The sequence below is a fragment of the Suncus etruscus genome, chromosome 7, assembly GCF_024139225.1.
Source record: "Suncus etruscus isolate mSunEtr1 chromosome 7, mSunEtr1.pri.cur, whole genome shotgun sequence".
In the NCBI taxonomy this organism is placed as follows: Eukaryota; Metazoa; Chordata; class Mammalia; order Eulipotyphla; family Soricidae; genus Suncus; species Suncus etruscus.
In genome coordinates this window covers 81,523,559-81,547,090 of record NC_064854.1, presented here as the reverse complement: position 1 = coordinate 81,547,090, position 23,532 = coordinate 81,523,559, and the positions used below count along the sequence as shown (strand labels likewise).

Sequence of the window (23,532 nt, the reverse complement as noted above, 5' to 3'; positions counted from 1 at the left end):
GTTCGTGGCCATGCCTATTTACACATGTGTAAAAGGAAATTGAAAGAGTCCAAAAGGTCAGTCACCTGACTAATGAATAACTCTAGGGATAGATAATACTCAAGGACCTTAATTGTCATTCCAAAATGCTTACTTCATATTGATTTTTAATAAGAAGAAGACCGAGATGTGTTAATGATATTCTGATATTGAATTATTAGATCTTCAGAATTATTAGATCTTCAGAAGGATTTACATGTTTCTAGTCATGACAGGTGTCTAACATTGTTATCTTTATACTATTTTTACTTAACCAACGGAAGTTAACTAATTTATCTCTGGATTTAGAAGTAGGAAATTTTAGGGGCTGACATTTGTTTCTCAAGCTCAGAGAGAATGTCTAGCCTTCAATATTAGGTGACTCATTCCAAGATTCCAGTACAGAGCAGTTATTTTGTGTAGTTGCTATTATATTCATACCTGGATTTCTATGCTGTTGAGTACAACTAAGTAAGCCTTGCATAATACTGAGACTGTTCATGCTTTACAGCATATCTACCTTTGTGCAACAGCTTCTCTCTTTCTACTCTCCTTTCTTTCTGTTATCACTGCATTTTATCAGGTTTCTTATGGTACTTATTTCTCTTTAATTTACTTGAAGTAACCTTCCCATTTCATTATTTGTTCTTAATCTTTTAAAATCCATTTAAATTTTTCTAGCTTGGTTGAGGCCCAGAGCAGTTCCTTTGATAAGACTTCATTTAGTTATTCTGTATATCATTATTACCATTATACTTCATGTTGTTTTGTTTTGTGTGTGCAGAGCTTACATTTTGCTTTCTGCTTATGAATCACTCCTGATAAGGCTCAAAGAATCATATGAGATGATTCACAGCAAATCCAGCTTGACTGAATGCAAGCTGACTATTTTATTCTATATCTCAGAACTCTGTTCTTCATTTTTATTTGTTTATTAGTTTAGATACTTTGTTAAATTAGTACTAACATTTATTTACTTAGGGTACTTTTCCTATGCTGCGTATTCAAAACCATTTGCTTTTCTGAAAGTCATTTAAAAATCAATTTCCAAATAAAATTAAAACTTGATTGAAAGTGTGTAGAATAATAAAGTGGTTATAGAGCTTACTTTTACAGTATAGATGCTTTGGATCTAGGAATATTTATCTCAAAATTTATATAAAGATTTCATAGTTTTAAATATACTTTAATTACATTGAAATTAGTTATAGATCAGGTTTGCATCATTAAGTCCAACACATATTTATATATTAAATATAATACTGAGTCAATGTCTTACCTTCACTATATAATTAATCTATCCACCCAATTTTCGTACTACTATTCTTTCTTCTCTGGTAACTAGTTTAATTATAGTTTAAATATCTAATTTTATTTGATTTAGATCATCTAAAATGAAAAATTGATGAAGAAAAATGACATTTTACTTTTATTAATTGATCCTAGCATACAAAATCTGTCTTTCTTTCTTTTTTGTTTTCTAATCCTTCTAACTATTTCTTTTGGGTGATTGACCAAATTAGAGTTATAATTTTATTTAAAAACAAGAAATACTTATTGAAAACAATTATAGTTTTATTTTTCTTTTACATTGAATGAAAAAAGTAAGAGAATATTACATAATCCACATGTCAGTTTACTAAAAATTATAAATATTAGACATATATGCAGCTTTTCAACATTAAGAAGATTAAACTCACTATTTCAGTGTTTAGAAATTATGTATAAGCTGCATTTCTAGCAGTAAAATTCTTTTTATTCAGGGTTTAATTTAAAGGCTATTAAAAGCAAAGTTTCCATTTGATAAGCACTTAATATGTAATATATATAAAGCACTGGTAGAACCTAACAAGAAAAAAGTTCTAATTTATCCAAAATTTGGAAGAAGAGATGAACAGAAACTTTCTCAATGAAGAAAAACAGGTGCCCAAAAAGTAAATGAAAAAGTACCGCACATCAGGCAGATGAAAATCAAAACAATAGAGTACCATTTCAAAGTACAGAGACTGGCATACATCACAATAAAAGAGGAGAAAGAGGATGAAGAAGATTTAAAGGAAGAAAGAAGATGAAGTGGAAGAAAAGGAGGAGGAAGTGGAAAAAGGAGGAAGAGGAATAATATGGAGATGGAGAAACAGTAGAAAGAGGAAAAGCAGGAGGGAAGAGAGCAGGGAGGAGAAGAACAAGAAGAAAGAAAAAAGAAAAAGAAGGAAGGAAGAGAGGGAGGAAGGAAGGAAGGAAGGAAGGAGGGAAGGAAGGAAGGAAGGAAGGAAGGAAGGAAGGAAGGAAGGAAGGAGGGAGGGAAGGAAGGAGGGAGGGAAGGAAGGGAGGGAAGGAAGGAAGGAGGGAAGGAAGGAAGGAGGGAAGGAAGGAAGGAAGGAAGGAAGGAGGGAAGGAAGGAAGGAGGGAAGGAAGGAAGGAAGGAGGGAGGGAAGGAAGGAAGGAGGGAAGGAAGGAAGGAAGGAAGGAAGGAAGGAAGGAAGGAGGGAAGGAAGGAAGGAGAGAAGGAAGGAAGGAAGGAAGGAAGGAGGGAAGGAAGGAGGGAAGGAAGGAGGGAAGGAAGGAAGGAGGGAAGGAAGGAGGGAAGGAAGGAAGGAGGGAAGGAAGGAAGGAGGGAAGGAAGGAAGGAGGGAAGGAAGGAGGGAAGGAAGGAAGGAGAGGGAAGGAAGGGGAAGGAAGGAGGGAGGGAAGGAGGGAGGGAAGGAAGGAGGGAGGGAAGGAGGGAGGGAAGGAAGGAGGGAAGGAAGGAAGGAGGGAAGGAAGGAGGGAAGGAAGGAAGGAGGGAAGGAAGGAGGGAAGGAAGGAAGGAGGAAGGAAGGAGGGAAGGAAGGAAGGAGGGAAGGGAGGGAAGGAAGGAAGGAGGGAAGGAAGGAAGGAAGGGAGGAAGGAAGGAGGGAAGGAAGGAAGGAGGGAAGGAAGGAAGGAGGGAAGGAAGGAGGAGGGAAGGAAGGAGGAAGGAGAAGGAAGGAGAGGAAGGAAGGAGGAGGGAAGGAAGGAGGGAAGGAAGGAAGGAGAGGGAAGGAAGGAGGAAGGAAGGAAGGAAGGAGGGAAGGAAGGAGGGAGGAAGGAAGGAGGGAAGGAAGGAAGGAGGGAAGGAAGGAAGGAGGGAGGGAAGGAAGGAGGGAGGGAAGGAGGAAGGAAGGAGGGAGGGAAGGAAGGAGGGAAGGAAGGAAGGAGGGAAGGAAGGAGAAGGAAGAAGGAAGGAGGGAAGGAAGGAGGGAAGGAAGAAGGAGGGAAGGAGGAAAGGAAGGAAGGAGGGAAGGAAGGAGGGAAGGAAGGAAGGAGGGAAGGAAGGAAGGAAGGAGGGAAGGAAGGAAGGAGGGAAGGAAGGAGGGAAGGAAGGAGGGAAGGAAGGAAGGAGGGAAGGAAGGAGGGAAGGAGGGAAGGAAGGAAGGAGGGAAGGAAGGAGGGAAGGAAGGAAGGAGGGAAGGAAGGAAGGAAGGAGGGAAGGAAGGAAGGAAGGAAGGAAGGAGGGTAGGAAGAAAGGAGGAAGGAAGGAGGGAGGGAAGGAAGAGGAAGGGAGGGAAGGAAGGAGGGAAGGAAGGAAGGAAGGAAGGAAGGAGGGTAGGAAGAAAGGAGGAAGGAAGGAGGGAAGGAAGGAGGGAAGGAAGGAAGGGGGGGGAAGGGGGAGGGAAGGAAGGAAGGACGGAAGGATGAGGGAAGGAAGGAAGGAAGGAAGGAAGGACGGAAGGAAGGAAGGAAGGAAGGAAGGAAACCAGTTGGTTAACCAGTGCTGGTGCTGCAGATGTTATTAGAAAAAAACTCTCATTCACTGATGGTGGGAATGCCGTCTAGTACAGCCTTTCTTGAAAAGAATACTCCTCAAAAAACTAGAAATTGAGCTATGATATGAACCAGGAATGGCAGACATAGGGAAGTACTTAGGAACACAAAAACACACTATAAAAACGCCCTTTGTATCTCTCTGTTCATAGCAGTACTATTTACAATAACAGAAACTGGAAGAAAGTCAGGTGCCAGAAAACAGATGAGTGGCTAATGAAACTGTGGTACATCTACACAATGGAATGCTATGCAGCTGTTAGGAAAAATGAAATCATGAAATTTGCTTAAACTTGGATGGATATGGAGAATATTAGGCTGTGTTAAATGATTAGAGGGAAAAGATTGACATAGTGTGTTCAAATTTATTTGTGGGATGTAAAAAATAAAGATAGTGTGGTAATATCCAGAGACAATAGGATTTTCTCAAAAGCTGTAGGTTTCCACATCAAAGTTAAATGATTACAAGAAATTTAAATTTGTGGAGAGAGAATCACTCTAGCAATTCTTAGTTAAACAGACCAGGTCATTATTGTTTATTATTTTTATTGTTATTATTTTTATGGGTGTTTGCTTGCTTGGATGATTTTCCTCCAGCCTTTTATTTGAGTCTATGTTTGTTCTGACTATTCAGGTGCATTTCTTATAGGCACAGAAGGTTGGATTGAATTTTTTGATCAGTTTAGCCACTCTGTGGTCTCTTAACTGGTCCATTTAGTCCATTGACATTGAGAGAAAGAATTGTCCTGGGAGTTGGTGCCATTTTATATTGGAGTTTGGTGTGTTTGTTGGTCAGTCTTGTCTTAAAGAAGGCCATTCAGTTTTTCTTTTAAGAATGGTTTTGAGTCTGTAAAGTTTATGAGATGTTGTTTGTCTGTGAAACCATGTATTGTTCCTTCAAACCTGAAAGTGAGTTTTGCTGGGTGCAGTATTCTAGGTGAAGCATTTATTTCATTGACTTTTGTCACTATGTCCCACCACTTCCTTCTGGCCTTGAGTGTTTCTGGTGATAGGTCTGCAGTAAATCTCAAGGATGTTCCCTTGAATGTAATTTCTCTTTTCGATCTTGCTGCTTTCAGAATTCTGTCTCTATCTGTGGGATTCATCATTGTGACTAGAATGTGTCTTTGGGATGTTTTTTTCTGGGGTCTCTTTTTGTTGGTACTCTATGGGCATGCAGGATTTTATTGCATGTATTAATTAGCTCTGGTAGTTTCTCTTTAATGATGTTCTTGACCATTGATTCTTCCTGGAGATTTTCTTCCTGGGTCTCTGGGACTCCAATGATTCTTAAGTTGTTTCTGTTGAGCTTATCATAGACTTCTATTTTCATCTGTTCCAATTCTTTGAGTAATTTTTCCATTGTTTGATCATTTGCTTTAAAGCTTTTTCCAATTTCGTCTGCTGTATGGAATTGTTATTCATCTCATCTTCCAGTGTACTAATTCTATCCTCAGCTGCTGTTAACTTGTGGGAGAGCCAACCATGTTTTTCTTCAATTCATCTACTGAGTTTTTCAGACCTGTTATTTGATCTGATATTTCAGTTTGGAGTTTTCTGATTTCTATCTTCATATTCTCTTGATTCTTATTAGTGTTCTCTTCTATACTTTCTTTGGGTTCTTTGAACATCTTCCATATTGCAACTCTAAACTCCTTATCTGAGAGACTGTCTAGTTGGTTGGTCATGTTCAAGTCATCAGAGTTGCCATCATCATTCTTTATGTCTGGAACTGGCCTGAGTTATTTCCCCCATTGTCACACGTTGTATTGTGGGTTTTTTTTTTTACATTTTGTGGTAGTATTCATTGGCTAAATGATGTGCATGGGCTGGGGAAGCAAAGTGGAGGTGGCCGTGCTTCTCTGGCTCCACCCTTTCTGGGCTTGTAAACTCACCTCCAGGGGAAGGCTCCCAAAGGAAGGCGAGCCATCCTCAGATGAGCCACACACAGGATGAAATCAGGCCAAAAATGGAGCACAGCATAGAAGACAGGCAGATATGGGTGCTGTCATCTGAGTTCCAGCAGAGTTCAGTAGTTTCTCCTTTTTTGGGGTTGTAAACTCAGCTCCAGGGAGGGCTTCAGGGAAGGCGAGCTATCCACAGATGAGCCACATACAGGATGAAATCAGGCCAAAAATGGAGCACAGCACAGAAGACAGGCAGATAGGGTTGCTGACATCTAGTTTCCACAAGATTTCAGCCTCCAGCACAGTTCTTAGTGTGATTTTTTTTTTTCTTGTTTCAATGGGTGTTCTTTCCTTAGAAAGAGCACATGGCCAGGTAGCCTCTTTTTGGCCCACTCCCAGGGAGGGTTCAGGTGACAGGATAGGGAGACAGACACACACAGGCAGCACTCACAATTTCTCACAGTCGGGGCCCCACTGGGTACGCGTAATTTCGTAGATTTCCCAGCCTGACGTCACAAACAGGGGACCTGACTTCTGCAAAGTACTGCTTATAGCCGGTTTTTCACATTGTGAAGCAGTTTCTTGGTGTGCCCGCCCTTGAATGAGCCTCTTGGGAGAGCGATTTTTCTGGAGCCTCATTTCAGCCCACTCCAAGAGGTTCAAGCGACAGGACAGGAAACAGATAAGACAGGCAGCACGTCACACAATTTCTCATGGGCGGGGCCCCACTGGGCAGGGTGTAGTTTGTCAGGACTCAACATTTTAAATTGTAAAAGTTCATGTCCCTCATGTGACACCTACTGCTTCTTTGAATATCATCTTCTGGTTACTTTTTGATTTGGGAGTTTTTCATTGAATTCCTTTCATTATCTTGCCATTTTATCTCAAAATCTAATGTCTGATTTTTTTTTACAAGAGAAAACATATAATATAAACTACCAATAATTTTACTTATCTGAAATTTATACTATTTTGTCCTTTTTATTTTTGAGCCCATATATATCAGTTTGTAAAAACTTGCTCTTAACTTTATACTCAGAGATCACTACTTGAGTGGACTGGGAGACCATATGGGCTATGCCAGAGATCAAGACCATGCCACCTTGCTTGCACATACTCTATTCCCTGTACTATCTTTTCAGTCTTGAACTTTATACTTTTTAATTTGTATTTAGAGTTATTTTTTTGTTTTGTATTATTTTTGTTTTGGGCCACACTCGGTGGAGCTCAAGGGTTTACTCCTGCTCTCTGCTCAGAAATCGCTCCTGGCAGACACAGGGGAACCATAGGGATACTGGGATTCAAACCACCTTTGAACGTGGGGTTGGCCACTTGCATGGCAAATGCCCTACTGTTTGTGCTCTCTCTCCAACCCCAGAGAGTTCTTTCTTTTTTTGCTATCCTCTATAAGTAAACATTCTTTCCGTGGAGTAAGTTTCTTTTTCCTATCCTGCTCTTAATCTCTTGCTAATATTTTTGAATGTGTAATGGAGATACAAATTGTATTAGAATTAAGGGTTTACAGATATCGTCTCTGTCTAGTTGGTTTGAAATTGTATAATATCTATGAAATCAATTCTAAGTGATTGTGATCTATTGGATTATGTAGTCGAAATCACCATCTCTCTCCATAAATTGTAATTGTTGAAGTTTATGATGCATTGATGTTTAAACTATAGGTCACATAGCCAGTGCTTCAAGACTGTTTCCTCTTTTTTTTTTTTTTTTTTTTTTTGTATTTTTTTGGCCAATCCGGTGACATTCAGGGGGGAAATTGAACTTTGTCCATTCTAAGCTAGCCTGGGGCAAGACAGATCTGGTACTGCTTGAGCCACCACTCGGGACCCTACTTCCTTCTTTTATAATTGGTAATTTGTTGATAACTAACTGGTAATATATTACTACTGCTGTATAACTGTAATAGTTGTAGTTTCTTTTTATCAAATATCTCATCATTCTTTATTTCTTTCTTCCAAACAGCACTTGGATTTTACTCTTCTAAACTGGTGTCTTAGAGACTACTATTCCAAACATACATGGGACATGCTTGTTTATTTTGAATACTCTCATATTCTCCCACTTTATTGAAAGTTGTATTTTTCTGAATGCTACCATTATCTCCTATATTTATTTTTCTTTATTCGCTTTTCTTTCACATTTATAGTTCTTAATGTTGCTTTTTAAACTCTGCATCTTCTGTATGTGCATATTTTAATGTGGTTGTTCTTTTGTTTGTTTGTGTTGGTGGTCACATCTGGTGATGATCTGGGGTTACTCCTGGGCTATGTGCTCAAAAGTTTGCTCCTGGGCTTTGGGGCCATATGAGATGCACGGGGATTGAACTGCAGTCTGTCCTAGGCTAGCATTGACAAGGCAGACACATTACCACTCCACACCACTGCTCAGCCCCAAATGTTTTTGTCCTTGAGGACTAGTCTTTTTTTGCATTTAATTCCTTGACACAGTCTACTTGTCACTACAATTGTGTGTAGTATGAGTGTTATTCTTTTCAGAGACATTGTATTTTAGCTAAATGGTCCAACATTTTAAAATTTTGGGGCTCATTAAAATTGAGTTTGTACAAAGTAGTAGCTAGTTAACCAAACATTTCACTATTATTTTTTAATTTTTTAAAATATTTTATTAAAACCATTATGAATTACAGTTGATTTTTCAGATATAAAATGAATTCTGGGGCCAATTTCACAAGCAATTGTCCTCCTCTCTTCACCAATGTCCCCCAAGTTCACCTGATACCATTCGCGTTGCCCCCCAGCATGGCCGTATAACAGGCCCCAGTTTAGGTTTACCATTATTAAAGATTGGGTCCTTTGAGGTCAATAGCTGTTGCCTTGGCTTAGATATTTAGTTCTGCCCTTTTGTAGCACTACCAATGCAGCCTGAGACCACTTGCCCATGACTCCCATCCTTTCAAATCTGTGTTCTCCTCTCCATTTGGTTTTATTTTTCCTTTTTCCTTTTTAAATAGTAACTTTATTTAAGTACTATGATTACAAACATGTTTGCAGTTTGGTTGCAGTTATAAAAAAGAACACTTCGCTCACACATAGAACCTTCCCACCAGCAATGCCTTTGTTAAAATATTATCATATTCTTAGAAACCAAAAAATTCACAATTATTTGGAATTACATATAATTCATCCCTTCTTCCAATTAACACCTCATTTTAGGGAGTGTGTGTTTAAGACAAAAGTTCTGGAGTTTCTGTCAAATTTACCTGCTCTTAAATCTCTCCATTGCTAATAAGTTTTTTTCTTCTATCTAAGTGGGTTGATTAAGTACAGTCCACATTAGGTGCATTGTACTATATAACAGTCCTGCGTTCTATAGTATTTTTATTGTGACATATAAGAATGACTTCAGCTGTTCTGACTACCAACCTTTGAATATTTGTATTCCAGTTGCCATAGAAGCACTGACCTCAGCCAGAGGCTTTCTTGCTAGATTTGTATCTGCTGTTTCTTACCTCTAAACCTTGGCTTTTATCTTTAGCTGTTTATTTTTTTTTACAGAAATGCTTTCCTTCATCTCTTTTTATTACTATTTTAAAGTCATGTATTTTCAGAGACAGACATGTTCTGAGCAATGCATTTGATATTTTGTAGTATAGTGTGAGCAGGTTTATGCAAACATGAATGGTACAACCTACTATATTATAGGCTATAGAGTGTAAGTTGAGTGAGACTTACTGAGCAGCACTGTGTACTATTTTGTCCATTGCTAAATAATGCATTGTTTCACTAACATATTGCTATATATGTTTGTGGATAAACTTAATGTTATATATACTAATTATAATACAACATGTCTTTAGTAAACTTTTCTCTAGAAAAGTTAAGATGTATTTTTTTACTTTGGAATGTTGAGTGAGACATAATGATTTCTTTTTAATAGATGGGACATGGGGGAGAAATTACAATGGGGAAATTGTTAATATAATATATTGTTCTTCTTCTTTTTTCCTTTTTGGAGTACTGGGATTTCATGGGGAAGATTGATACTATGGCATATGTCACTCAGTAGTTTTATATAAAGAGATAAAAGATAAGAAAGTATCATGGAAGCATTATATTTCTACTTGAAATATAACTTAAGTAAATATATCTTAAGAAAGTAATTGAATAAGCTAAAATACTCAGAGTGGTTTATAGGAGAATTATCTATAAAAGTGAGATAATAGAACAAGCTAAAGTAAACAAAAAGGAACTCATACATGTATGGTGCATATAGTTATAACAATATTAGTATATAAATGAAGGATTGTTACAATGAGAGGAAAACTTTCATTTACCTTCAGGTGATTAAATGTTTTAGTTTATTACAACAGAACCAAGTTATGATTCAATTCTTGATTATAAAACTTGGAAATGGATGCTTTTTTATGTAATAAATTTGTTTGGTGACTTGTTAGCATGAAATAATTTATATAGCATATTTTCTAGAAAACTTGATATTTAATAGAGATGAAGTTATTCATTAACACTTCTTTGATTTATTTCATTGGTAGATTCTTTGACTCATAATATTAATATTAAGATTACTATAGCATTTATGCATTTAAATATATTGTTGATATATGTTATAATTTGGTATATTGTGGTAGCTCCACAATTTATTTTATGAGAGTCTCCTAAATATGATTGCTTGTCATTTTCTTGTGGATCTTACACAATTATATGAGGATAAATGTTCAGATTCTAATAAATTATAACATTATTTAATGCCAAATCAAGTTACAGATCCAAATCCTTAATTATTTCTATGGTCCAATACTGGAGCAAGTGATATATCAGACTTACTACTTATTTTTATAGAAATCTTAATTATTTGCACTTAAATTATTTTATATAAAATTTGAGATGCAGTGAGACTATAAAAAATAACCTTAAAATGATAGTTTATAGACACATATTAGATATATACACATATGTATATATTTAGAGTCTCCTTATTTACTACTAGACTATCTTCATTCCATTTTGGATGACATTTACATTCTGTAAATTTACAGTAACATTACTGTGAGTTATTGTTATTAATATCTTTATGTAAACACTTTGATTAAGAAATATGTATTGTAGTGGGGTTTCGGTCATGTAAAGAACACCCCTCTTCACCAGTGCAACATTCCCACCACTATGTCTCAGATCTTCCTCCTCCCCAGCACACCCCCACTTATACTCTAGACAGGCTTTCTCCACTTCCCTCATATTCATTTACATGGTTAGTGATTTCACTCCTTGTGGTGAGCTTCATGTTGTGATATGGACCTTCCAGCCCTCCTCTCTTTGTCTCTGAGGATTATGCAAAAAATGTCCTTTTATTTTTTTAAAAAACCCATAGATGAGTGAGACTATTCTGTGTCTATCTCTCTCCCTCTGACTATTTTAACTCAGAGTAATAGTTAAAAGTGCCAAAAGAAACTTGCTTCTTGTGAGGTTATATTTTGTTTCCTTTATTTTTACTAAACAGTAATATTTTTATGCTAATCAAAGAAAAAAGATCTTTAGTTGTTTGAGTAAGAAAAATTCTTCATTCTGATTTTTTTGCTATATATTTTCTCTTAGCAGTTAATGTAAAGTTGAGAAGAGTTTTTTATAGGCTTATATTTAACCCCGAGTCTTTTGCATTTTATCACATAAATGCTATAGTTTCAGTAGGCTTATGGTCTTCGTCATAAGTGTCATTGATTGATTTCTTGGTGTTTTCTTAAGTGTTCCATATCTAATCGCAACAAGCAGTGCATATAGGTAAGAATTTTCAAAATTAAGTCATGCAATAACCTGCTTACCTCAGTAAATGTGTGTTCTAAGGTAGACTTGATGAATTATTTTATTTTTATGGATGAACAACCTAGTAAAGTGGGGAACTATAATCTACTTTATGTAACTTTAACATAAATATATATATATAATGATTGTCAGTAAGGTTGCACATGTCAAATAAATTTACTATAAATATACTTTATATTTGAGATAATATATTTTAAGAAATAAGTAAGAATATGTGCCATATTAAGAAGCTTAAGAAACAATACCTTCGAGTGTTTTTTCCTTGGCCATCTTGTATTTAAATTAAAATTTTGGTTCTTCACTGATAGAATATAAAACCTATTCTCTGTTTTTATACATGATTGTTAGTAAGTATTGTTACTTACTAAGATTTATATTAAATTGCACTTCTAAGATTGTTGCTTTGTACAAAGATGCTTTTTACTAAAATGGTAAGTAAATCACACATTAATTTATGGATGATATAATGGAAAGTCAGTTGGAGTAGAGAATAACTTTTCTTGACCATAAAGCGTAATGCTAATCAGAGGAAAATATAATTATTTACTATTCAACTATACAAAAACATGTGATATCTTAGTATAGTAAGTGGGTTTAAATATAAATAGTAGATCTAGAGAGAGTAGTTTGAATCTCAGCTTCATCAATTTTGGTGTGTTTTTGGTATCTTGTGATTTGCCCAACATAGTATAATTTGATATTTCTATGCACAGTGAGGTCTGTCTATATTCCCATTTTTTAATTAAACTAAAAAAATCAAGGGGTTCTTTGACAAAAAGTTGTCCCAATAATATTGCTATTAACAATATTTGAACCTAAGTTTCCAACTTACAGCCAGGGCCTTTTAAAAAGTAAATACTGTGAACTATCTCATCCAGAAGGGATGTGAAAAATAATAGCAATAACATTCCAAATCTGGATTAATGAGAGTGAGCTTCTCAGAGTAATATAGTCCTATTTGTTTATCTCTGCTTGCTCTTGTTTGGACACTGGTGTCTCCTTCTTGAAGATGAAGTTAGTTTAAATGTCATGAAGTGTTTTACTTACATATTCTTCAATATACCTTATTTTTCCTGGTTTGATATCAAGGTCTTTAATCCATTTTTATTTGACCTTTGATGGTGTTAGATGGAGGTCCAAGTTCACTTATTTTACATGTGGTTGATTAAAGTTTTCTGCATTAACCTATAGTTTATTTTATTCTCTTGTCAATAGACTATAGGGACAGAAAACTAAGATCAGTACTGTTTTAAACTTTAAGTGAAACTATAAAAATAGTTTTCTTTTGAAAAAGTTTACTAATGTATAAAAAAACATATATATATACATATATATATTTGTATAAAGCCTCTTGCATTTTCTGACAAATTTAGGTAAAATGTTTAAGCTTTTGTTTCATAGGCTATCTTGTCAAATTTTTAGATACACGTGATTTTTGGTTTTTGTCTGTACTAGTAGAATAATATGAAAGAAAGGTAAGTCATTCTAAGTTATCTAGCAGAAAAATTAGGTAGTTAACTTGCCACTTCAAAGACAGCAAATCTTTTGGCAAGGAGGTGGCAATTAGATATGCGTGAAAGAATTCCTTAACTATTCTCTTAATAATTAACATTACCTTTTAAGGAATTTCAATAATATAACTATAGCACAATCATATTCTTGCTGGGTGTGTGTGGGGGGGAAGCCATGGAGGAGAAAATAGGTAGATCAATGAAGTGAGTGTTATCAAACATTTGCAATTGCTTGACACAACACAATCATGGCAATGAAGAACCCAGTCAGTTCTGAACTCTTGAAAATCCATACCAGTTACTACATACTCTAAACTAAAGTTTTGCTAGTCTCAGCAAGACAATCAACAAGCAGTATCTTGACCCACACAGCCTGAGAACTGCTCCCTAACTACTGTTTGGAGTATTCATTGTTTTGGGCTAAGTTCAGTTCTCTGGCAAGTGTATCTCAGCATAGGGAATGTTTATTTTGCTTATCACCGAGACTCTTTTTTTTGTTTTTACAGAAGAAAATTTTAGAACACAGTGAAGCAAAATAATTTTTGTTCCCCCAATTCACAAAACAGGCCAGACAAAGGGCCTGTGTTGAGGTGTATATGGGGTGCATTTACTGTACCTCCTCCTCTATATAGTCAGTGTAAAGAACACAGCCTGTGGTAAGAATTGGGAGGCTGCAAAATAATTTTATTTAGAAAATATGCAAAGAAAAAGACCCTGTGTAAAGAAATATGATAATACTAATAACAACATTAATAATGATATGCATTGTGAGTTAAGATATTCAGATCACACCTATACACTTAATGTGTAGTGTAAATGAAAGGACTTATACACCCCAAGTTAGATATGGACCATATCAGAGTTGAATACTCCAAGATTTCTTTTGCAAAATTTACTTTCTAGCTCTTTTCAGTATTCCCTTGATTGATAATCTATGTGGCAAAGAGTCTATTGCAAAGGCTTTCAAGGAAGATGAGTGGTGATTTTTAGTCCCTGCTGAATTTTCACCAATGGATTTTAGTGTTGGGATTTGGGGAGATAGATTGATTTTGTCATTAGAAATTTTCTTCATGAACTAACATATTCTTGTTTTAAATTTTTCTAAAAATAATTTCAAAGGGAAACTTTTCCTAACTTCATACTTTTGAATAAAATAATAAATTTAGACAAATACAATGGCTTTAAAATAAAATGTTCAAATTATTTTATGGTTTTTATCTTGCATCAACAAAAATAAAAAGTATGCCATCACTTATTTTGGTAACTATTTGGTGACTGGCTGTAAGCAAATAATTTTTCTTTCCTCTGTTGCTCTAGTTGGTCTTTTCTGGAATGACTATTATTATATTTTTTTTCTTTAGGTACTTGGCTAAACCTTTTGGTTTAGATAACACTATATAGATCAGCTTTCTTTTTTATATTCCTTCGAATTAATCCATGGGGTTAGAAAGAATACTGTGGCAAACTCCAATCTGCTGTTGTGCTCTTTAATATTCTTCATCCCTTAAATTGTCTCTAGCTCAACAAAGAATCCTCTGCCAGGCCTTTAGCTATATAGGCACTCCAGGATTCCTGGGAAGACTCTCTGCAAGCACAACACTCCATATTTTTCCAATGAACCAGTTATAGAAATGAAGGTGTCTTTGAGTTTATATATTAAATGTGTAAAATTGGTACCAAAGTAGAAAGAGATGCTTAAATCATCAGTTTGTACTGTTTTAGATATTGCCCTCTATGTTTCTCAGACCCAAGCTTAATAATTCCCCAACTGAATTTTTTATAGCTACCCCACTTTAAATCAGATATTTAATTGATCTTTATTTCTGGCTAGGAAATTGGCATTTCATTCTGATCATGTATTCAAAAAAATACCTTTAAAGTCACTTAAAATCCTTTTCCATGATAAGCTTTCCAATTCCAAACAAATTTTTATCCAAACAAGATTTTCTGAATATTGTTTCAGTACCTATTTATCTAATTGGTCAGATGTTTATCTATGTGTTTTTCCTGTTTCTATTTCTTTTTTGTTTGTTTGTTTTTGGGTCACATCCGGAAGCACTCAGGGGTTACTCCTGGCTCTAAACTCAGAAATCACTCCTGGCAGGCTCGGGGGACCATATGGGATGCCGGGATTCGAACCATGGTCTTTCTGCATGCAAGGCAAACACACTACCTCCATGCTATATCTCTAGCCCCGTTTCAATTTTTTTTAAATAAATCTTCATTTAAGCACCATGCTTACAAGCGTGTTTGTAGTTGGGTTTCATTTATAAGCAGAATACCCCCCTTCACCAGTGCAACATTCCTACCACCAATACCCCACTTTTCCCCCACCCCTGTCTGTATTTCCAACAAGCATTCTACTTCATTTTTTTTTTTTAATTTTTATTTTGATCATATTGGCTTACATATCTTTCACAGTAGTATTTTAGGTATATACTAACATTGAATCAGGGGAATACCCATCACCAAATTTGATCTCCCCCCATCCCCGTTCCTTTCCTGCAACCATATTCCCCCCATCACTCCCCGAGCTGCTAGAGTAGGTGGTATCCCCTCTTTGTCTAGCTTACTATCAGTGATCATACATCTGTTTGGTCCTGGTGCCCTCCCTTGTTCCCCCCTCTATTTGAGAGGTGGAGCTCGATAATTCGAGTTATGTGGTTTTATTTGAAGGAAAGAAAAGCAACAGAATGGAGTAAAAAATAAGAAAAAAATTAAAAAATTAAATTAAATTAAATCAAATAAGCTGAACATGGTGGAGTCCTTCTAGGCTTTCAACTTCAGTTTGAGCAAGGACATGAAAAAGGTAATTGAAACACCACATCAATACAGAAAGAAATATCAAATTAAATACCCAGTGAGCACTACAGCAATAAAGACAAGCACCACTCAATAGTCTCGGTTCTGAAATCAAACAATGCTGGAGTACCAAAAGAGAGAAAAATAAAATAAAATAAAATAAATAAAATAAAAAATAAAATAAATATAAAATAAAATAATAAAATAAAATTGGAAACATCAACTTCAATATCTACACCAAAATAAAGACGTCAATAAAAATCGATCAATCAATAACTTTATATGTGGAAAAATGATTATTTTGTGCTTTTTTTTCCTTTTTCTCCCTGCATAGGCACAGTAACTACTGGGAAGCATTCTACTTCTCTTATTCTTTAACATTGTCATACTAGTTGTTAGTGTAATTTCCCTAACAAATTTCTCATTATTTTAAACATATCACTTGCCATAGAAGTTGCAGAGATCACATAGCTATTGATATTCACGTGTCTCTGAATATTTAATCATGTTTTCTTGATTATTATAGAAGTTATCCATGTTATTAGTCAGTTTATTTATCTTATACTTGACCATTTCTAGATTTGTTAATTCTATGATGAAATGAAAATAAGTTATATGATCTAAATTAAAAAAGTCTTCTTTATTTTGTATGTATTACTTTTTCTCTTAGTATTTAAATTTGTATTTGTATGTATCATTTTGTATCATTTGTATGTATCATTTTGTTCTCATTTTTAAAATACTTAGTATTTAAATTATAATATAATTTAAATGCTCTTAGTATAGTATTTCCTATGAATCACTTATTCAGAAAATAAATGTTTTATTAAGATAGTTTTTGTTTGTTTTATTTTTGTTTTTGTTGTTGTTTCTGATTTTTTGTTTTTGTTTTGGTTTTGGTTTTTGTTTTTTGTACCACACTTGATGATACTTGAATTACTCCTGGCTATGAGCTCAGAAATTGCTCCTGACTTGGACACTGGGGATTGAGCCAAGATCATTTTTGGGTCCAACTTGGATTACTAGCTACTATGTTAGTTTAATTGATACACTAGAAGTTTAAGGGAATTTTAGAGTTTTACTTTAAGTGTAGTATTTAGGATCAAAGTAGATATATTTGTTTCAAATGATTCAAATCCCCAGTGTAGTACTCAAATTAATTCTACTGGAATTCCACATTCCATTTCTCTTACTATATACTTCTGCTGACTGCCACTTCAATTTTTTTATAAGATAATGAGTAAATTTAGTAAGTTGTAATCCTTTGGCAACCTTGCACATCTTTTGTATATTTGTCACTTGTATTGTTTAGTCACTTTTATATTGGGATATTAGGTTTATTTTCATATTTTCTCACATCATTAATATAATCATTAATATCATAAATTTGATGTAAGTACTCTAACATCATATTATCAAAAAGAAAAGTTGTTATGCATTTCACTCATTTTTACTCTATTTTTTACTATTCTTTTTACTTGTTTATATATAACTGTTTACAGTTTTTAGATTATGTTTTTTCTGAAATGTTCTTTTTGTTTGTTTGGTTTTGGTTTTTGGAATATCACTGGAAATGCTCAGGTTGTATTCCTGGCTCTACATTTGAGAATTATTCCTGGCAGTATGTCGGGGACCATATGTGATGCCTGGGAATGCACCCAGTTGGCCACATGAACCATGTCTATTGTCTAAATTTTTCTATCTATTCAAAGTTTATATTCTGGCAACTACTATAATCATTGCTCTTTCTTAAAAATCATTGCTCTTTATCATTATATACAGTGTGTATGTAAATTAGATTCCAAATATCACTTTCCAGTTCATCCTCATCCAAGAATTTTAAACATTCTTGTTTTGTTTTATGTTATTCTTTGTCACAACTGGTGATATTTATTACTCTCTGCTCATGTAACACTCCTAGTGGTGCTTTTTTGACCAAATGCAATGTTAGGGAATGAAATATGGTTGGTCTTCAGCATGGCACATTTGGGGCATGCAAGACAAGTACTTGGTCCACTGAATTATCTCTTAGGTACACCCTACTATTCTTAACTATTATTTAATATATTGGTTGGGAAAGATCTTTATTCTGTTTAAAATTGACATCTGTATTCTAGATACTATTTTGGCAAGATATTCTCTTCTAAACAAAAAGCTTCTATGACTCATAACAGATAGCTTAAAGTCTGTATATTATTCAGAGTTTAAATAGTATTGTATCAGTAGGTGTAATATATGTACATATATATAGATATAGATATGATTTCTTTTCCAAAGTGTTATACTTATTTCTGTTGGATATTTCATAGTGTTAGGGAATTTAATAAAGATATAGTTTGCTCTAATCTAAGTTATTTTCTCTCTACTTCTTTCTAAGATAATATAAGCTCAATTTTTCTTTACCACAGTCTACAATCCTTCTCCAACTCAGTTTAATAATCTCATATAGTACTAGACAAGAAAATTTGTTTAATATTTATTTACTTAAGATAAACAGATGGAAGGGCCAGAGAGATAGCACAGCAGTATGGCATTTGCATTGCAAGCAGCCAACCCAGGACCAATGGTGGTTCAAATCCCAGCATCCCAACATGGTCCCCTGTGCCTGTCAGGAGTGATTTCTGTGCACAGAGCCAGTAGTAACCCCTGACAGCAGCTGGTTGTGCCCCCTCAAAAAAAAAGATAAACAGATGGACTTGTTTTCATGTTTATCTACCCATACTGTTACTAGTTGTTTCATAGATGGGCATAAAATATTCATAACTGTTAAGGTATTGTTCAGATATCAGATATCAAGAAGCCAAGAATATGTATGACTTTAGTAACTCCTTCAAATCAATGTTGAGAGAGAGAGAGAGAGAAAGAGAAAGAGAGAGAGAGAGAAAGAGAGAGAGAGGTGAAAACATTAATTTTCTGCTGAAAAGAAACAGAATCTGTGAACTGATTTTCAGAACTAAACTTTCCATGGCGGAAAGAGACAGGGTGTACTAGGACTTGTGATGGGAGCAAAAGACTGAGGGGTAGATACCAGGACAGTAGTAGAGGGAAATGGAACACCCTGATGGGGGTAGTATTGTATCATTCCATGAATGAACTCCTACCCTCGATTGTAATTTAAACCCATAACTATTACATTATTTAAATTTAAAAAACTTTATGATACAAACAACTAGTAAAGAAACTAAAGAAAAATATGTTTAAGGGACAAAGTAGACAGGCTAAAGAAGAAAGTCAGAAAGTTAAATTAAAGAAGATTGAGGAGATGAGGGAATATTAATTCCTGTGAAGTAAATGAGGGAATTTCTACTAAATTATGGAAAGATCACAAATAACTTGTTGGTTAATGCTGGAACAGTAAAATGATATGAAAATTGTCTAAATCTGTCTAATTCCATTCAAAGTGTGGAGTAAAAGAAAATAAATATCTTTGATCTAGTAAAAGCTATTTATTTTCTGTACATACAGTGTAAGACTATAGAGCAGATTGAAGTCACCTTTGTTTCTAGCTGTGCCTCTCAGATCTGCTTTCATATGGACATGGTACCAGATATTTTTCCTTGTAAAACCTGCTTTTTCCTTTACTCTAAATGAAGCTCCTATTATATATATTGTGATGTTATAAAAGTTAATTAATAATCTAAAACTTGAGTCAGAGCAGTAGCGCAAGAATTAAGGCAATTTCCTGGCACATGGCTGACCCCATTTAATCCTTAGCTCTATATATGATGTTACAGGAGTGAACATTACAGGAGCATTCACTGGTTAGAGAAACAAGAGTAAATCCTAAGCACATCTGGCTGGGCTCCCCCTCAGACATACCACAAACACTCCTAACAGAACAGAAGAATATGACAATCCTGTATCTCTATAAAATGACTTTTCAAAAGTCACAACATACAGAATGACAATTAAATTTAGAAATAAGGTAGGTGACTAACTATTCAGAGCAGATTAACATACCAAAACCTATGATAGCGCCTTGCAAATCCAGTGGATTTATTTATTTTTATTACATTTGACTTTATTTTCATTAAATGTAAGAAAAAAATTTAATTTAGTGTAGAATGAGTTTAGTGTAGAATAAGTAAAGGAAATGACACTTGTCTGTAATTAATAGGCAATTAAAAATGTCCTTATATGTTGCTGAACGGGGATAAAGATATTCATGGTATCCATTCATTAGTACAAACCACAGTGTCAAAATGGGGTCAGGGAGAAAAAGAGAGAGAGAAAAAAGGAGAAAAATAAGTTAAATGTATGCTCCAGAGTTAGATCTGGGAAGGGGGGATGGGAAGGAAAGTGGAGACACTGGTGAGGAAATTTTCATTGGTGCATGTTGGTTGTACATTGTATGACTGAAACACAATCATGAAACAAAAATAGGAACAAAATATAAATTCACAGATAAATTGATATTATATGTTCAAGCATATATTTGTAGATACTTTTAGTAGGCATTTTCCTGATTATATCAAATTTATTTTATAAAGTGCCCATTTTATTTTATGATTGTAATGTTTTTAGAGTGAACTATACCATTAAGAATGTATCTCATTATCATCATCAAGGGAAATATTACTTTGAATTTGTACAGTGCTTCTGTTTTTAGCCTGTTTTTTTCTCCAATATTGGCTAATAAAAAATGTTAGAAACATATTTTGATAATTTTTGTTATTTTAATGTAGTGGAATCATTTTGATTGTTTTCTTTTTATTTAATTTAATTTGATGTTATTAATATAATTTAATAAATAATCTATATTATATAAATATATAATAAAAATAAAATATTTATAAATGTAATATATATTATATATTTAATATAATTCAATATTAATGTTTGTATTTTCTTAGGTTGTTTAATTTCATTTACTGTTCTAAATTGTATAAAAATGTTACTTTGGAAAATAGATGAATAAATATGTAAATAAATAAATAAATATAAAAATTTTATTTACTGATCTAAATTATATAAAATGTTAGATTGGAAAATAGCTGAATACTGTTCAATGTTGTTAATATTAGTAGCATTAAAAATATTCCAGTATGACTAACACTATTAGGAATTTTAGGAGCTGTTCTCAAAGTTTTAATGATATGTCTCTTTAGTTTTTAATTATTTCACCTCCTATACGATCTTTACTTTTGCCTCTATGCCTAAAATCTACATCTGTGTTTAACATGTGGAGTTGGCTAATAGTTTGAAATCAGGAAGTAGAAGAAAAAAGCTTGAAAGATTTTCATAGAGAATGTTTATGAAATTTTTAACAGAAATATATCTTTTAACAGAAATACTCTCAGTATCAGAAATTCCATTAGAAAACCAGAAGGTCAAATGTATGCCTTCGTTCAATATATAAATTGATTCTATACTATGGAGTAGTTAAATAGCACAGTGATAACTAAATTTTGAAAATATATTGAATAAAAAATATACTCTATCTGGGGACTGGAGTGGTGGTGTGGAGCGGTAAGGCATCTGCCTCATCAGCGCTAACCTAGGACAGACAGTGGTTTGATCCCCCAACATCCCAGATGGTCCCCCAAGCCAAGAGCGATTTCTGAGCGCATAGCTAGGAGTAATCCCTGAGCATAATCAGGTGTGGCCCAAAAAATAAAAACAAAACAAAACAAATATATATTGGTTTTATATTTGTTTATATATATACATATACATACATATGCATACATATATATATATGCTCTATCTGGAATGGCCCCTGATCACAGCCTGGAGTAAGCATTTAGCGTTATTTCCAGATTGACAGAAAATAAAACAAAGACAAAAAAAAGTCAAAGCAATGCTAGTCATTGTTTCCTGTGAAGTACAGAAGCTTCTGAGTTTAATGTATTTCCATTTGTTTATCTTTGCATCTAGTTTCTTGGACAGTCATGTATCTTGCTTGAAGATGCCTTTAGTTTCAATGGCATGGAGTGTTTGCCTATATTTTCCTTTCTGTACCATTTGGTTTCAGATCTGATAAGAAGGTCTTTAATTCATTTTGATTGAACTTTGGCATGGTGTTAGAGAGCTCTGAGTTCATATTTTTGCATGTAGATGAACAGTTATATCAACACCACCTGTTAGAAAAACTTTCCTTGGTCAAATATTTGTTTCTTGCCCTTTTATCAAAGATTAATTGAAAAACTTTAAAACTGAACCTAAATGATTTTTCTTAAACTTCTTAGTTATTATCTTAAAGCTAGATGCTTCTTTCTCTAGCCACATATCAATATAGTATTTAGTATTTCCAAATAGAGTATCTTCAAGCAATGGGAGCTTGAGTTTTCCTTTCCTATCTGGATGTCTTTGATATCTTTTTCTTTACTGATTGCTATTGCAAGTTCATCCAGTACTATGTTAAATAGAAATGAGAGGAGGCAATATTGCCTTGTTTGAGAACTTAAAGGAAAGGTTGTTATTTTGTCCCCATTGAGTATAATATATGCTATGGGCTTGTGGTAAATGTCTATGGCTATACTGAAAAAATTTTCTTCCAGTCCATCTTGAGAGTTTTTATTGTGAATCAGTGTTGGATCTTGTCAACTGCTTTTAAATCATCTATTGCTATGATCATATAATTTTTATATTTCCTTTTGTTGATATGATGTATTATGTTGATTGACTGCTGTACATGACACCATCCATACATCTCTGAATGAATCCTATTTGGTAATGATGTATGAACTTCTTGATGACTGTTCGAACTTATTTGCTAGAATTAGGTTGAGAATATTTGCATCTGTGCTCATCAAAGATATTGACCTGAATTTCTCTTATGTTTTATAGATATTCTGTCTAGTTTGGCTATAATGGTAATTTTTGCCTCATAAAAACTATTTTGGACTGTCTCTGTTTCTTGAATTTCATGGAAGAGCAATAAGTCCACTTGAAAAGTTTGAAAGAATTTGTTAATGAACCCATCTGCGATTGGACTTTTGTTTTTGAGGAAAAAAAAATATTACCATTTAAATATCCCCAGTAGAAAATCTGAATATCTGTTCAAATATTTCAGATCTTGATTCATTCTTGAGACATTACTAGATACTAAGAATTCATTCATTTCTTCCAGGTTCTCTTATTTTATACCATAAAGTTTCCCAAATAATATCTGATTATTCTTTGAATTTCTACAGTATTTGTGGTCAACTCCTTTTTATTTCTGATTCATTTTATCAAGTTTCTCTCTCTTTCCCTGTGAGTCTTGCTAGTGTTTTATCGATCCTATTTATTTTTCAGAGAATAAACTTTGATCTTATCATTAATATCTCTGTCCTTCAGGTGGGAGTCCACTTTTCTTTGGTTGGGTGTTGCCAAACAGACTTCCATTTCTTTCTCCATCTCTGTGTCTTTTAACCTTTTATGATTACAGTCTGTGTTGTCTGATATTCATATGACAACTCAGCCTTTCAAAGGGATGTTTTTCCTTGAATGATTGTTTTTAATCTTTGACTTGGAGTTTATATTTGCTCTGACTATTGAGATGTTTCTTGCAGGTAGCAAAATGTTGGATTCAATATCTTGTTACATTTTTCCACTCTGTCTTTTAATTGATGCATTTAGTCCAATGACAATGAGAGATATGTGTTCTGGGATTAATTGTCATATTTTTATTGAAGATTGGTGTGTTTGTTGGTTCAGCCATGCCTTAAAGTAAAACATTCAGCTCTTATTTTAAGGAGTACACGTACAGAGATT

General features: G+C 34.2%; 1 protein-coding gene and 1 non-coding gene across 2 annotated transcripts in view; one reads left to right on the top strand and one right to left on the bottom strand.

Annotated features, from left to right (window-relative positions):
- Positions 1 to 23,532, top strand: part of FAM83B (family with sequence similarity 83 member B) — a 74,111-nt gene that overhangs the window by 28,428 nt on the left and 22,151 nt on the right. The window lies entirely within an intron of this gene.
- LOC126014803 (small nucleolar RNA SNORA51) lies at positions 13,573 to 13,705 on the bottom strand. Its single transcript, XR_007497794.1, has one exon. It is a non-coding gene; the product is annotated as a small nucleolar RNA SNORA51 (small nucleolar RNA).